Source organism: Hemitrygon akajei, chromosome 20 (genome assembly GCF_048418815.1).
Source record: "Hemitrygon akajei chromosome 20, sHemAka1.3, whole genome shotgun sequence".
Lineage (NCBI taxonomy): Eukaryota > Metazoa > Chordata > Chondrichthyes > Myliobatiformes > Dasyatidae > Hemitrygon > Hemitrygon akajei.
The window spans coordinates 10204055-10220130 of NC_133143.1; the positions used below are offsets into that span (position 1 = coordinate 10204055).

The window sequence follows — 16076 nt, forward strand, 5'->3', positions numbered from 1 at the left end:
GACTTAGATAGTTTAGGGGAATGGGCAAAGAAGTGGCAAATGAAATACAATGTTGGAAAGTCTATGGTCATGTACTTTGGTGGAAGAATATTATTTAGATGGGGAGAGAATTCAAAATGCAGAGGTGCAAAGGGACTTGGGAGTCCTTGTGCAGGATACCCTAAAGGTTAACCTTCAGGTTGAGTCGGTTGTGTAGAAGGCAAATGCAATGTTTGCATTCATTTCTAGAGGTATAGAATATAAGAGCAGGGATGTGATGTTGAGGCTCTATAAGGTGCTCGTGAGACCACACGGAGTATTGTGTGCAGTTTTGGGTTTCTTATTTTAGAAAGGATATACTGACATTAGAGAGGATTCAGAGAAGATCCACGAGAATGATTCCAGGAATGAAAGGGTTACCGTATGAGGATCCTCTGGCAGCTCTTTAGCTGTATTCCCTGGAGTTCAGGAGAATGAGGGGGGATTTCACAGAAACTCTCCGAATGTTAAAAGGCCTGAACAGATTAGATATGGCAAAGTTGTTTCCCATGGTAGGGGAGTCCAGGTCAAGAGGGCACAACTTCAGGATTGAAGGACATCCATTTAAGACAGCGATGCGAGAAATTACTTTAGTCAGAGGGTGGTAAATATGTGGAATTTGTTGCCTCAAGTGGCTGTGGAGGCCAAGTTATTGGGTGTATTTAAGGCAGAATAGATAGATTCTTGATTAGCCAGGGCATCAAAGGGTGTGGGGAGAAGGCAGAGGAGTGGGGATGACTGGAAGAATTGGATGGTAGAGCAAACTCAATGGGCCGAATGGCCTACTTCTGCTCCTGTATCTCATGGTCTTATTTTACAGGCAGCCCAATTGTATAAACTGACAGAATTAAGAAATAAGAAAAGCTTGCAGCAAAGATAATACATTAATTATAGGGGATTTTAATTTCATATGTGGGCTGGGAAAATCAAATGGCATAAGTAATTTGGAGGGTGAATGCACAGAGTGCAATTGGGACAGTTTTCTGAAACAATAACTCACATAATCAACCAGGGAACTGGAATATTAGATGTTTCATGTAACGAGACAAGCTTAATTGATAATCGTAAGAGATTCGCCAGGGAAAACAGTTCAATGGGAGCCTCAAACTATTTTCCTTGGTGAATCTCTTAAAGAGGGAGGGACAGGTATAAGTTAAAAGCTGAGGTCTGAACTTACATTAAGACAACAATTGTGAACTCAGGACTAATGTACTTTAGGAAACAGATTAAAAGTTTCTGAGAGGCTACAACTCCTAGGAAGCTCAAGACAATCCAAGACAAAACAATGCACTATTTTGGCGCCCCATCCACTACCCCAAATCATTTCTCTCTCCACCACTGGAACACAATTGCCTATGCATGTACTATATATATGCAATACATTGTAGTTAACTGTCCAGTCTACATCAATGGAACACCCCCCAACTCACTAGCTCTACAACCAGGAAGAACAAAGGGAGCTTGTGTCCAAGAACAGCACTACTTGCAAATTCCCCTCTAGGTCATGCTCCAACCTAGAATTCCTTTCCTACAGCACTCTGGGAGCATTTGCACCAGCGATATTGTAGCGGTTCAAGAAGGTGGTGGGCATGCCCTAAAGGTTGGCATCAATACAGTGGGCCGAGGACATAATTAAATGCAGTACAATTTCTTGATTTTCTGACTAGGGCTCTCCACTTTGAAAATAATCCCACATTTCATTCATTTGCAGAAATAAGAAATTTAAAATTCACTTCCCTGCTACCCTCTCCCTGCCCTAGACTCATTAATGTTCATTCTGATTCAGAACCAGCTCAGGCAGTTGTTTCTGTGATTCTAGCTGAGAGAGTTGAAAAAGAAGCCATAATTCCCTCTGTGCATTAATGTTTTAGAAAGCAACCCAATCCACTGAGCAAAATTACACTAGACAACTCAAACTCAGGGAAACTATTTTAAGAGCACTTTAGAGACTTTACTCTGAATTGATTTAATTCTCCCTGAGACTTTCAAATGGAAGAAACAATTCTCCAGCAAGCTTGTAGAACATGCAGGACACTGATGCTTCAGAGCAGTGTTTCTGGAGAGTTTGATCTTAGAATTCCTGATTTGTTCTGCATCACTTTCTTGTTCCTATTACAGTTATAATTAATTTATTCCAGGGGAAACAGCCATCTTTCAGTACTTCAGTCAGAGCATTTAGTCACATACAATGTCAGATAACAAGCAATAGAAAGTTTAAACCTTGTAGATGTTCTAAACTTGAAATAAAAACCAGAAATGTTGGAAACACTCATCTGCTCAAGCAGCATTTGTGGAAAGAGAAACAAACATAACTTTTCAGGTCAGTAACCTTTCATCACAAGGATCCAGTGTAGGTAAATCATAAGTATCACTTTTGTATATTGACTACACAAAGAGAGCAAAGGAAATAACAAAAGGTAAAAAAAAAATTGGAGATAGAAAAATATAAAAAGTGACAGCAAAGTAGAACGAGTAAGGAATTGTGTGAGAGAGAAGTAGATGGACCAAACCATGGAGGGGAGAAAGAGAGAGAGTTAGTGGTAGAGAGTTAAAAAACAGATTCAGGGTATATGGGAGTAGAAACAGAAAGGAGATATGAAGGAGCTGAGAATAATATAATTTGAAAAGAGGTAACAAACCTAAAGGAAAGAGCATTGATACAGATAAAGAAATAAACAAGATGCACCATTATTGAGGGGAAAGGGACAAATAGACAAAAGATAAGAGACAGTTCTGAGTGAAAACAAAAGCAAAAATTATATCAAAACCAAAGGACGAAAAGATGCCAACATATTTAAAAGTTACAAAGAAGAATACAATATACACACAGTAATTTGGAATCATCAAAAATTAATTTTTAAGGAACTCATTGTTCCAGGACAACTTTAGATTCCAACAATGTTATCTACAGTGTTATCTCTACATTGTTTGACAAACCTTTCAAAACAGCATGCCCAGCAAGCAAAATGTTTTTCTTCAGAGCTTGTGTAAATTGTTCCATGAAATTGTATAACAACGCAGGCAGAATCATTTATATGTGGAGTTATTGAAGGTCTTCTCCGAGGATCATTACCAAGTCATGGTGGAGAGGCTTGTGAGTTCCTCAGATCACAAGAGCAAAGCTGTCTGAAGTTTAGCCATCTGGCACTGATCTTTTGGTAGTGTCACCCATGGCAGAAAAGACAAGGGTTGATCCAACCAAGACCTCAACAGGAGAGCTGGTGGAAGTTGATCACACATCACAACAGCAGTGAAGTGTCCCCAGTCATCTTGCATTCCATGCCACTGTATCCTAACCCCGATCTGTCAAGGACTTTGTGGTAGATAGATAGATAGATAGATAGATACTTTATTCATCCCCATGGGGAAATTCAACTTTTTTCCAATGTCCCATACACTTGTTGGTGACTACCTATGTTAAATAAAAGCTCGTACAGACTTTGTCCATTAAGGGAATCCACCCTAACATCTCAGATTAAGTCCTGTGACAATCAGCAAGCAGTGAACACAGCATTATCATGAATCCAGATCGGTCTACAGCCACGTGAAGACCCTTAGAGAGCATCAAACTCGACTCAAGTGATCACACTACTATTAGAAGGTCTTGCAAAGGTACACCTAGTACATTGGATCACAAGATTACTTCTTGGCAGTTTGAAGTATACCCTACCTTTTGCAATAAGCTATTTTGTTTCTTTCAATTGGTTCAGTTCGACCTGGTGGACATGGTATGCAAATAACTCATTTTAACATGAATGATCTGAATATTACCTACCTAAAAAGATATAAAGTGTAGAGTTAAAATTATTGAAATATTTCCCAACATGTTTAAAAAAAATTTCTCTTAACATTAAGTTACAGCTCAATATTCCCATAGTAATGTGGTTCTAACTCCTACACATGTCCGCTTAACAAAAATAGATAATTTTAATCAGGCACACGTGGGTGTTTGGATAGTTATGGATTCCTTGACACCCTCAGTGACTAGCAAAGGAATAAAAGGCATTTATGGTTATACCAGTAAATTTAAAGTGACTGAATTCAATTGAACTTAAAAGAAACACATGTAGTTAAACCAATTTCTGAAAATGCACATACAAGTTAAAATGCTGCTCTATTTAATTTCATTGCACATCAAAATATCAAGGAAAGATAGGTGATTGTAATGTTCACGGAATATAACTACAATGCTCACTTGTTCGGGATTATCAGTGTAGTCATTGCCACTGGGCACAGTTGGTATTATAGCATAGCTTGCTTACTGAACAATTCTAATTTCTTTCTGCTAGTCTCCACTCCACACCAAAGTGACTGTGTTATCCATGTGCAAACTAAAATAAAGTAAAATTTTATCCTGCATTGGTACATTTGAGTAAGTCCTTCTAGATCATTCCACCACTTTTATGCCAGTCTAAGAGAAACCCTTTCAAAAGCATGGCCATACTAAATTAAACGGAATTGGACACCACTTTTGATACATTGTGATTATCGTTAATTAGAATCAACCCGAAACAGTACATTGTTTGCAGAGACTATAATAGAGGTATACCTATGAGTCATTTTAGTTGAAACAACTATTTGTATTACTCCTTGACAGCTTCAAGTTTATTTATATATTTCTCCATTTCTTTTTTTTTGCCATTCAGGAGTAATTGCTTTCAACTAAAAATTCTCTGTGTCTATAAATGCCCTTTGCAAAGATGACAATATAGTGTCTGAAGGATAACAGGGAAATATGATCTTATTAATTTTACTTGAAATAGTTGCTGGATGGCCATCCAAAAGAGTATTTATATTTTTAAGATCATGAGCAGCATTCTAGGATACATTGTTAACCAAAGTATCAGATATTTATTACATAAATTGTACTATTTCCATTAACTGAATAAATGCACACTATTTGTTACCAAATTATTCCCTTTCCAGAAAAGAAAGAATAATTATAGCATTCCCTTGAAAGATTAATTCCAGTTCCCCATCTGTCCCTCTGAAATTAATCACTTATTTAATTATAGATCGATTGTGATTCTTTTCATATTAACTCATTCTCACTGATGTCCCTAGGTAATTTTGCCACAATCAGATAAGTAATTTCTTATGTGGAGAGGGAGGGATTTTTCAAAGGAGACACAAGAGACTGTGGATGCTGGAATCTGAAGCCAAAATATAAACTGCTGGAAGAACTCAAATGAGTCAGGCAGCATCTGGGGAGGCAATGAGATGACTGAAGTTTTGAGTTGAGTCCCCTGCATCAATACTGAGGGAAGATTTCCAGTACATAGAAGATGAAGGAAGGTGTGGAACAGGTGGAACCAGATTCTGGGTTGGGGAGAATAACTGGTAGACAGAGTCAGTAGGGGAAGAGGGAGGATATTGACACAGAGGCTACTAGGGGAGAGCTGGAAACATAAGAAAGGAAAATTAGACAGATGAAGCCAAGTGGAACAGGGGAGGGGGAAGGGTACAGACAGATGCTGGTGGAACTAGTTAAGGAAGATAACTAGATAAGCTGAACCAGATAAGGGAGGAATGGTGGAGAGATGGAACCAGGAGGGGGAGCAGAGACTCTGGGTGGATTGATGGTAGAACAGATACAGTCATAAAACTTTTCCAAAAATTGACAAATCTTAGTGACACATTGAACAGTAAATATTACCATGAATGGCTACCAAAAATAGCAGGCTTTCCTCATTTAATCATGGAATGTTAATCTCTGAGGATCAGCACCTTGTTGTGGTGAAGAGGCTTGTGAGTTCCTGAGATCCCAAGCGTGTTGTCATCTGGAGTGTGGTAGCTGCCCATGCATCAGTCTCCTAACATCCTGGATTAAGTCCCGTAGTGATCAGTAAGAGGCAAAAGAGGTAGGATTATGAGCTCTAAAAGCCCTTAGTCATGAGCGGGCAAATTGGGCAGTGGGTATTTGATTCAGTTGCTGAGCTCTTGGGCTGAGGCAGAAAGAGCCCTTTGGCAGTTGCAGCCACATCTGAGCAGCCCTATTTAGGATCCACTTGGGGCTGGAAAAGGTATCCTAAGAACAGTCATCCTCGACTGAATTACCACATCCAGAGGGATCACTGTACAGGGTTAGGAGCAAAGAAACATGACCTTTGAAGCCAGGAATGTGCGCACTCTGATAGACAGTACAACCAGTGATCAACTGGAGAGGAGAACTGATTATCACCAAAGAACTGAAGAGATGCCAGATTAATTAGCTGTTCTTTCTGAAACCCACCTGGCAGATCAATGGCAACTGAGGGGGAGAAGGGTGGTTATACCTTCTTCTGGAAAGGGAAGGCTGCTGACAAGCCCAAGATCCATGGTGTTGGGTTTGCAGTAAAGAACCAGCTTGTCAGTCAATTCTGTGAACTTCCCATGGGGAATACCACTCTGGACTCACAAGCATGAAAAAGCTGCCTCTATCATTGCCTATACATGACACCATTGAGCATTCCCAAGAAGGATAGGCTATTTCTCTTAGGGAACTTCAATGCCAGGATTGGTCGGAACTTCAACCTTTGGAAGGGTACCATAGGAATGAAAGGCATTAGCAGCATCAACTCAAAAGGAGTACTACTTCTCACCTGTGCTGAACACAATTTTATCATCACAAACACTCACTCTCACCAGAAAAATACATTCAGGGCATCTAGGCAGCAGCCCTGAACTAAACAATGGCATCGCATTGACTGTGTCATTGTCTGAGCTAGGGACCAGCATGATGTGAATATCACAAGGGCCACAAAGACGAGAAAATCTGCAGATGCTGGAAATCCAAGAAACATAACATAAATATAAAATGTTGGAGGAACCCAGCAAGCCAAGCAGTATCTATCGAAAAGAGTATACAGTTGACATTTCTGGCCAAGACCTTTCATCAAGCCTGGAAAAAAAGATGAGAAGTTAGAGCAAGAAGGTGGGGGGAAGGGGAGGAAGAAGTACAAGGTGGTGAGTGATAGGTGAAACCAGGAGAGGGTAAGGGGTTAAGTAAAGAGCTGGGAAGCTGATAGGTGAGAGAGATAATGGGCTAGAGAAAGGAGAATCTGATAGGAGAGGGTAGATGACCATGGAAGAAAGGAAAGGGGGGGGGGGGAGCAGCACCAGAGGGAGTTAATGAGCAGGTAAGGAGATGAGGTGAGAGAGAGAAATGAGAATGGAATGGTGGGGGGCGGAGCAATTACGGTTAAGTTCAAGAAATTAATGTTCATACCATCAGGTTGGAGGCTACCTAGATGGAATACAAAGCATATCTGCACACCTCAACTCTGTTTTATCCCTCATGATTCAATCTCTTCCTACCTACATCCATGACACTTTACACGCTCAGGATCTTTTCAATGCCTTCAAGTTCGCTGGCCCCAATCGTCTCATTTTCATCATGGACATCCAGTCCCTATGCACCGCTATCCCCAATCAGGAGGTCCTTAAAGCTCTCCACTATTTTCTAGATAACAGAACCAACCAGTTCCCCTCCACCACCACTCTCCTGGGTCCTCACTCTCAATAATTTCTCAGTCATCTCTCCCCACTTCCCTCAAACCAAAAGTGCAGGCATGGGAACTCGCATGGGTCCCAGCTATGTCTGCCTTTTTTTCAGCTATGTGGAACAGTCAATGTTCCAAGTCTACACCAGCATCACTCCCCAAATCTTCCTTTACTACATTGATGATTGAATTGGTGCAGTTTATGCACCCATGCTGTGTATGTCAACTTCATCAACTTAGCCTCCAACTTCCACCCTGCCTTCAAATTTACCTGGTCCATTTCTGACACCTTCCTCGATCTCTCTGTCTCTACCTCTGGAGACAGTTTATCTTTTACAAACCCACTGATTCTCACAGCTACCTGAAAAGCAACAAAGCTACTGTTCCTGATGGGAGAGCAACAGAGATCCTTAAGGAAGGCAGACCAACACTCCTGCACCACATACATGCCTTGATCCTGGAAGTTTGGGAAAAGGAAAAGTGCCCTCAGAGCTCAGGGATGCTCTAATAGTGACCATATTCAAGAAGGGAGACAAGGCAGATTGTGGCAATTACAGAGGCATTTCCCTCCTGTCAACAACAGGCAAAGTGCTTACATGTATCCTTGTCAACCAACTCCTTCCACTATCTGAAGAAGTACTCCCTGAATCATAGTTTGGTTCTTGCCCATCTAGAGGTACCAATGATCTTCACAGCATGCCAATTTTTGGGAGAAATGCCATGAACAAAGGCAACTGTTGTACTTGGTTTTCATAGATTTGATACAGTAGACTGCCAAGTTCTCCTGCATATACTATCAAGACATGGTTATCCTGACAACTTCCAAATATTGAGGCTACTGCATGATGGCGTATCAGCCAGAGTACTCCGCAATAGTGGTACTGACTCAGTCAGAACCCTTCACTGTCAACACAAGACTCAAACAGAGCTGTTTCATTGCACACACCTAATTTGCCATTGTTATTGCTGACATCCTTCACCTCATAGGCCAAGACCCGCCACAGGAAAACCCATTCTTGTACAGAATGGACAACAGGCTTTCAACCTCAAATGGTTCAAGGCCGAAGGCAATGTCAGCACCACCACTACCATGATGCTTCATTATGTGGATGACAACGTCATCGCAACACACTCTGAAGAAGACCTCCAATGTATCCTGAATGTCTCTGCCAAGGTATATACAGCCATGTCTAGTTTTGAATATAAAAAAGATACAAGTCCAATGTTAGCCACTGACCAAGCAGTCATTTATCCAGCCCTCCGTAAAAGTTGACGATATCACCGTTGAAAACATAGACCACTTTACCTACTTTGACAGCATTCTCTCCTCAAAACCAGACATCAACTCAGTGATCAACCACTGCCTGAGTAGTGTTACTGAAAGCTACACAAGATTAAGGTAAAATTATCTTTGAAGACCGTGACCTACAGGTCCAAACAAAACCTTTGGTCTGTAGAGCAGTCGTCCTTCCTACATTACTGTATGGAGCTAAATCATGGATCCTGAAAGCCCTGGAACAATACAGTACAGCAAATAACCTTTTGAAAGATCTTGAGGATCAGTTGGATCAATATGATGGCTAAACAGCCTTCTTCCGTACCATAAAATTTAATTCTGAAAGTGAATTGGTAACATCTGATGCTGGGTATCAGTGCATGAAAATAAGACAAAAAACATTTCATGCCTATTCTTTATCCAGATGCTAAATGTACTATTCTTAATTTTAAGCATCTTCTGATTTTACTCAACTGTTTAGGCTGAGGTTTAAATATCAAAAATTAAGCAATGAATACACTATGTTAATCTTGCGTGGAGTAGTCATTGGTCTTTTTAATTACAACCTAGATTTTTGCCTTTGTTACTGTTGCATGTGTGCACTTCAGACTGCTGCGACTATATTTCATCCCCATTCTTCAACCAATTTCTTTAACTCCATGTTATCTGGATTCTGATGTGCCCATTTATACTACACAGTTCCCTCATAGTTTTATATACCACACTTTAAAAATAACCAATCTTTTCTGATAACTGGCTTTCCAGTCAGATTCTAATTTATTCATCACATGGATATGGGAACGCAGTGAAGTGCATCATTTGTGTTAACAACCAACACACCCAATGACATGCTTGGGGCAGCCCACAAGTGTCGCCCTACAATCCGACACTAACACAGCATGCTGACAATGCTCAGCAGAACAACAAAGAACACAAGAGGTAACAAAATATCAACAGCAAAACAAGCCTCTTTCCTTCCTCCCACTCACCCACAAACACAGACACTCCTCCAACTTCAGGGCAGGTCTCTGGGTCTCCAATCCCCAGGCTTCAGAAATGGGGCTTAGACCTCTGGACTTCAGATAGATCTTCGGGTTCCAGTCTTCTGTATTGAATCTCGACCTCCAAGCTCATTAACTGTCCTGCTTGAACAGACATCCAACCCCGGGACCCACTGACATCCGTGGATGTCTTTTGCCCCATGTCCATGTCACCGGCCTTCAAAAGCGAAGCAGAGACTGAGACTCTAGATGTCCTTTGTGACGCGTCGATATCACTGGACTCCCAATGCAGAGTGCAGAGCAGAGGACTAGATTCCAGCCTGACTGCTAACCCCTCTACACCTGTACCTAAACCCAACCTAACCCCCCTCTCTGTGCCCAAAGCTATTCCTACAAACTTAAAAAAAACACAAGCCTGAGCCACAATTTTAACAGAGACCACAGCTCACCACCATCTTATAAAAGCTGGAATAAATTTGTAAATATCATCTACACACCCTCAAATACAACCACATCTTTCTTGTAATGTGGTGGCAGTTCTTAAACTGTGGCCTAAGCAATGTGTTACTAACCCCAGCATGTAATAGAGTGCCGGCACCAGACATGGCAGAGGGAGTGCTAGAACGAGGCAAGGTGCATTAACGGGAGCATAGGAATGGGGTCTTAAATGAAGTGCAGAAATCAGAGCCCCACTGAGTTAAAGTGTGTGTGTGAGCCAGAGGCTCAATGAACAGGATTTCCAAACAATCCAGCAGCAGATTCTGGAATTTTACTGGATTGTGAGGACCTTTCCACTGCTTTGGCCTATAGAAACACTGAAGTAAAACATATGATCTAGTTAAAAACAATGATTATCATGGAATGTATAAATATAAATATCAGAGAAATGACGCCAATTTCTGGGTGTTGGTGCAAAAGTCACAAATAATGCACATTTCAGTGTTGAAGAAAGATCAGGCAGGTATCTCATAGTACTGAGATCTACTGTAAAATTACCTGGTCAGAGATAAGCCCAAATGAACTACAGAATTCTTAGATGCCATGCAGTGACTGGTAAAAGATTAGCAAATCAGCTTCTTTTATTACACTACCGTTTCAACATTTGGCATATTGGTCTTCGTAACAAGGGGAGTTGAGTATAGGAGCAAAGAGGTCCTTCTGCAGCTGTACAGGGCCCTGGTGAGACCACACCTAGAGTATTGTGTTCAGTTTTGGTCTCCAAATATGAGGAAGGACATTCTTGCTATTGAAGGAGTGCAGCGTAGGTTCACGAGGTTAATTCCTGGGATGGCGGGACTGTCATATGTTGAAAGATTGATGCGACTGGGCTTATATACCCTGGAATTTAGAAGGATGAGAGGGGATCTGGTTGAAACACGTAAGATTATTAAGGGATTGGACACGCTAGAGGCAGGAAACGTGTTCCTGATGTTAGGGGAGTCCAGAACCAGAGGCCACAGTTTAAGAATAAGGGGTAGGCCATTTAGAACGGAGTTGAGGAAAAACTTATTCACCCAAGGAATTGTGGATCTATGTGCCTCAGAAGGCAGTGGAGGCCAATTCTCTGGATGCTTTCAAGAAAGAGTTAGATAGAGCTCTTAAAGATAGCGGAGTCAAGGGACATGGGGAGAAGGCAGGAATGGGGTACTGACTGTGGACGATCAGCCATGATCACATTGAATGGTGGTGCTGGCTCGAAGGGCCAAATGGCCTACTCCTGCACCTATTGTCTATTGTTTATTGTCTATTTCCTTTTTTCAATAAAAGGCCATATTCAAGGATAATGCCAAACTGTAAAACTCACATGGTTAGATCTTGACCATACAGTATTGTAAACAGTGAGTCCAACATAAATATAAATCAAAACAAGAAGGCAGTATGTTTCGAACAATCTCCTTTAAAGCATAACACAAACTCAAGACCTATCTCCTTATTTGTGAGGACAAATCTGAAATCCATTGTCATCTGTCAAAGATTCATTTGTTCAAGAGCATTCTGTTCAACCAAATTAAGCAATATAAGATTCTTTTGAGATCTGAGATGTGCCACTAGCTCTATAACTCTGTTATCTGATATTTACTGTACTTACAGCATTTAGAACATTGTTTTACTTAATATAAGAAAGCTCTCCACACTGGAGCATAAGATAGAACTCTAGCACATATTAGACTAAGGTCAAATAGGTGTGTTGCTGGGTGGTGCGGCCAGAAGGGCCTGTTTGCTGCTGCATCAAACAAACAAGTAAGTAAATAGTACACATGCACAAATGAGTGCCAATAGCGAACAAGAATATGGATGGAATTGCTATCCATTCATGAATGAATCAAAGTACAAAAAGTCAAAGTTCAAAGTAAATTTAATATCAAACTACGTAGATTTCACCATAAATAACTGTGAGATTCATTTTCCTGTGGGCATTCACAGTAAATACAAGAAGCACAGTAGAATCAATGAAAGACCACACCCAATCAGTGTGCAAAAGACAAACTATGCAAATACAAAAAAGAAAATTGATATTATTATTATTATTATTAATAATAATAATAATAATAATAATAATAATAATAATAATAATAATAATAATAATAATAATAATAATAATAATAATAATATAAATAACCAATAAATAGATATCAGGAACATGAGATGAAGATTCTTTGAAAGTGAGCACATTAGGTTGTGGGAACAGTTCAGTGATGGGGTGAGTGAAGATATACACACTGGTTCAAGAGCCTGATTGCTGAGATGTAATAATTGTTACTGAACCTGGTGGTGTGGGTCCTGAGAATCCTGTACCTTTTTTCTGATGGCAGCAATAAGAAGAGAGCATGACTTGGATGGTGAAGGTCACTGATGATGGATGTTGCTTTCTTGCAACAACACTCTGTGTAGATATACTCAGTGGTGGGGATGGTCTTATCCATGATGGATCTTGTAGGCTTTTCCGTTCAAGGGCATTGGTGTTTCCATACCAGGCTGTGATGCAACCAGTCAATATACTCTTCACTACACATCTAAAGAAGGTGTCAAAGTTTCAGATGACATGCCCAGTGAGCCAGTATCAGTTATATAGATAACTTTGCATTGAAGTGAATCTCAAAGACATTTGAAGTAAAAAAAAAATCTTATTTTGGCCATTGAGAACGCCATACATGTAAATATTTGGGCATACAAATTTCAAAATAGCACTGAAGCTTTGGAGAGGATTCAGAGAGGTACAAAATAATGAATCTAGAACTGGATTATGAGAAAAGTCTCAGATGTTGTTTCATTAATCAGTAAAAAAAAACATGTGCATTTTTAAATACCAGGAGAATGCACTGTGCAAATACATGCAGGCTATTTGATTTGGCCCATTAGTATAGCTAATGACAAAAAGAAATGAACAAGCCTCAGTTGGAATTGTAATTACTTTTCCCTACGGAACAGTGGCTATGTGGAACAGTCCTGGCTTGGACAGCTCATGCTGTATGAATTAACCACTTTTAAAGTTAATGACAGTTGAAAAGGATTGTGACCATCCAGTATTCATCAGAGCTTATATTTTCAACTTACAACCATTTTGAAGCGGGGTGAAGTCTCTTTCTCTATGCTCTTCCTTGTGGAGCAGACTTATGGGCTGAGTGACCTAATTCTGCTCCAATGTCTTATGGTATTCACGTCTTATATCTTCCATGAAAATCTGTTGCTTAAAAGATTTAGTTTCTGACTACAGCTTAGCAACTGAGATTGTGCTTTAAATATTGGACTCATGCAAATTTGTTTTGACAGGGACAGTGGTAGAAAAGTGAAGCAAGATGTTACAAAAGTGAAGTAAATCTGACATAACAACATTTAAAGGCTTCAGCTTCACTGGAAGCCTGTCCGGCCTCCCTACAGCTGCAAAGAAAGTATATTTTCACAAATTCCCATAACCTGCTTTTGTAGCTAAACTGCAAAGATCAGCTCTCATCTTATAAAAGATGGTAAAACTTGATGGAGCTTCATTTTTCAAATAGAATGAAATTGTGATTTAAAGTAATAACAAATTTAATTAGGTTTGTTCCCCTATTTCATCAAATGAATAGAAGTGAAAAGATTTATTTTTAAAATTGCAATATAAAGTGTGTTGAAATATTAACCAACTGATACATGGATATAGAATATTAAAGAGATTTTCGCACATATCTAGAAAAGTGCATAAGAAAAGTTTGCCTCCCCAGAGCAATAATTATTCAGTGTTCCAGATAGAACTGTGTTCCTCTCAACATTTCCCTCGTGGATAACTACCATGTAGTGGCATTGGAAGACAAATGATTTGTCTGACTGACTGACTAGCTGACACGTGAAACACTCATCCTGGCTTTTGGACACCAGGTCAATAAAGAAAGAATTTATCAAAAGGTTTATTCCCTTGAATGCTGTATGATTGACTCAAGAGAGGAGACAAAATATAGAATTTCAGTCAAGAACAGATCGCAGGATGATGCCCCTACAGTAGAACTGCTGAGAGAGCATCTCCACCGATGTGCTCATCATGTTGTATGGTTCCAAAGTAGAATACTTCCACGTAGATGAATATATTCATCTGATACACATGGGTTCAAACCATGCACTTTTCACCAATATAGCTCAATGAGTTTTTCATTTAACTTTTGTGCATTTGGTGATGTACTTAGAACATACAACAAAGATGTGAACGAGGGAAATGAATGTTATAAAGTTTGCCAACATTAAACTGGGTGAGATTTTAGTTGCAAGAAAATTGTTTCATCTGGACTAAGAATGGGAAATTGTACAAAAACATTGCAGATGCAGAATAATGGGAATTAATGTGAAGTTAGCCACTAGTAGAGCAAACTGCTCTACTGATAAAGTACAGGCAGTTCCTGACCAGTTCCGTTCCTGAGTCCGTCTTTAAGTCGGATTTGTACGTAAGTCGGAACAAGTACATCTGGTATTACTTAGCGTCAGTTAGTCAAACGTTCGTCTTAGTATATGGTATATATTTTACCTTTCTATGCATATAAAACACTTAAGAAACACATGTATTCCAATAATTAAACCACTGTGTTGCTTAGTAATAATTGTAGCTTTCATTGGGGCAGGGCCTTTCACATGCTCCATTATTCTCACTTTATCCGTTATCCTTTAAAATTGTTCCAATCGTTGACCGACTGTAGCCTAACGATTTTCAAATGACTGATAGCATTTCATCTCTTTCCAAACGCTTTATTATTTCCACTTTATTTTCAATCGTGATCGCTTCCAGTCAATGGAACAGAAACACCGCGGGCAGCGGGTCCCAAGCTCCACCAGCTCCCAAAGTCCGCTGGGTCCTAAGGACCACCGCACTGAGACAGGCTAAATGGAACAAGTGGGGGCTGTGCTGGGTTTGGATATTTGACTCTCCACAATATTCTGCATGGAAATTTAAAATGGAGGTGGCAGTGTTTTTTTTTTACGAGGTCGAGTTGCGAGATCGACATCCACCTGGAATGGATGATACGGGAGTTACTGGATCGACATCAACCTGGCAGGGGAGCGGTCTCTCTCTGGATCAAACTTGGGAACCTCCGTTCTCCAGATCTCACTACGCCACCAGCCGACCGGAACGGGGGGGGGGGGTTGGGGGTGGGGTCAGGGTGAATCTTACTAAGAAAAATTTAAGCCAAATACAAAGTTAAACACTCAACACAGTGTCAACGGCAATGACTTAAAATGGTGGACGGCGTCACGATCCAACTTAAAATGGCGAACGGCGTCGCGTTCTGACTTAAAATGATGGACGGCATTCTCCTTCCTCGGTTCGTAGGTACAAGTTATCCGTAAGTCAGACGTTCCTAAATTGGGGACTACCTGTATTGATGATGCTGGACTGGAAAAGGATGATCTACAAAAGTCACTGAAGTCCAACGCACAGTTAAGATATTGGCCTTCAGTGCAAGAGGACTTAAGTAAAGGGCTTAGTCCTATCATATAGGGCTATGCCGAGGCCTTGTTTGGGAGTATTGTGGAGCAACGAACTATCTTCTATAGAAACTCAGCAGGTGTAGTAGTATCTGTGGAAGGAAAGGAATTGTCAATGTTTCGAGTTGAAACCCTGCATCACAACCTACTGTGTTCCTCCAGTAGACTGTTGCTCCAGATGCCAGCATCTGCTGTGTTTTGTGCTTCTCTGGAGTACGGTGCACAGTTTTGATCACTTCACATCAGAAAGGATATCATAGTAGTAGAGGAGTGCAGTGAAGGTTCACCAACCTGAACACTAGGATGGGGGATGTATGAAGAGAGATTAAATCATTGCAGCTTATATGCATT

General features: G+C 40.4%; 1 protein-coding gene across 5 annotated transcripts in view; it reads right to left on the reverse strand.

Moving 5' to 3' along the window:
• Positions 1-16076, reverse strand: part of fars2 (phenylalanyl-tRNA synthetase 2, mitochondrial) — a 429869-nt gene that overhangs the window by 69205 nt on the left and 344588 nt on the right. The window lies entirely within an intron of this gene.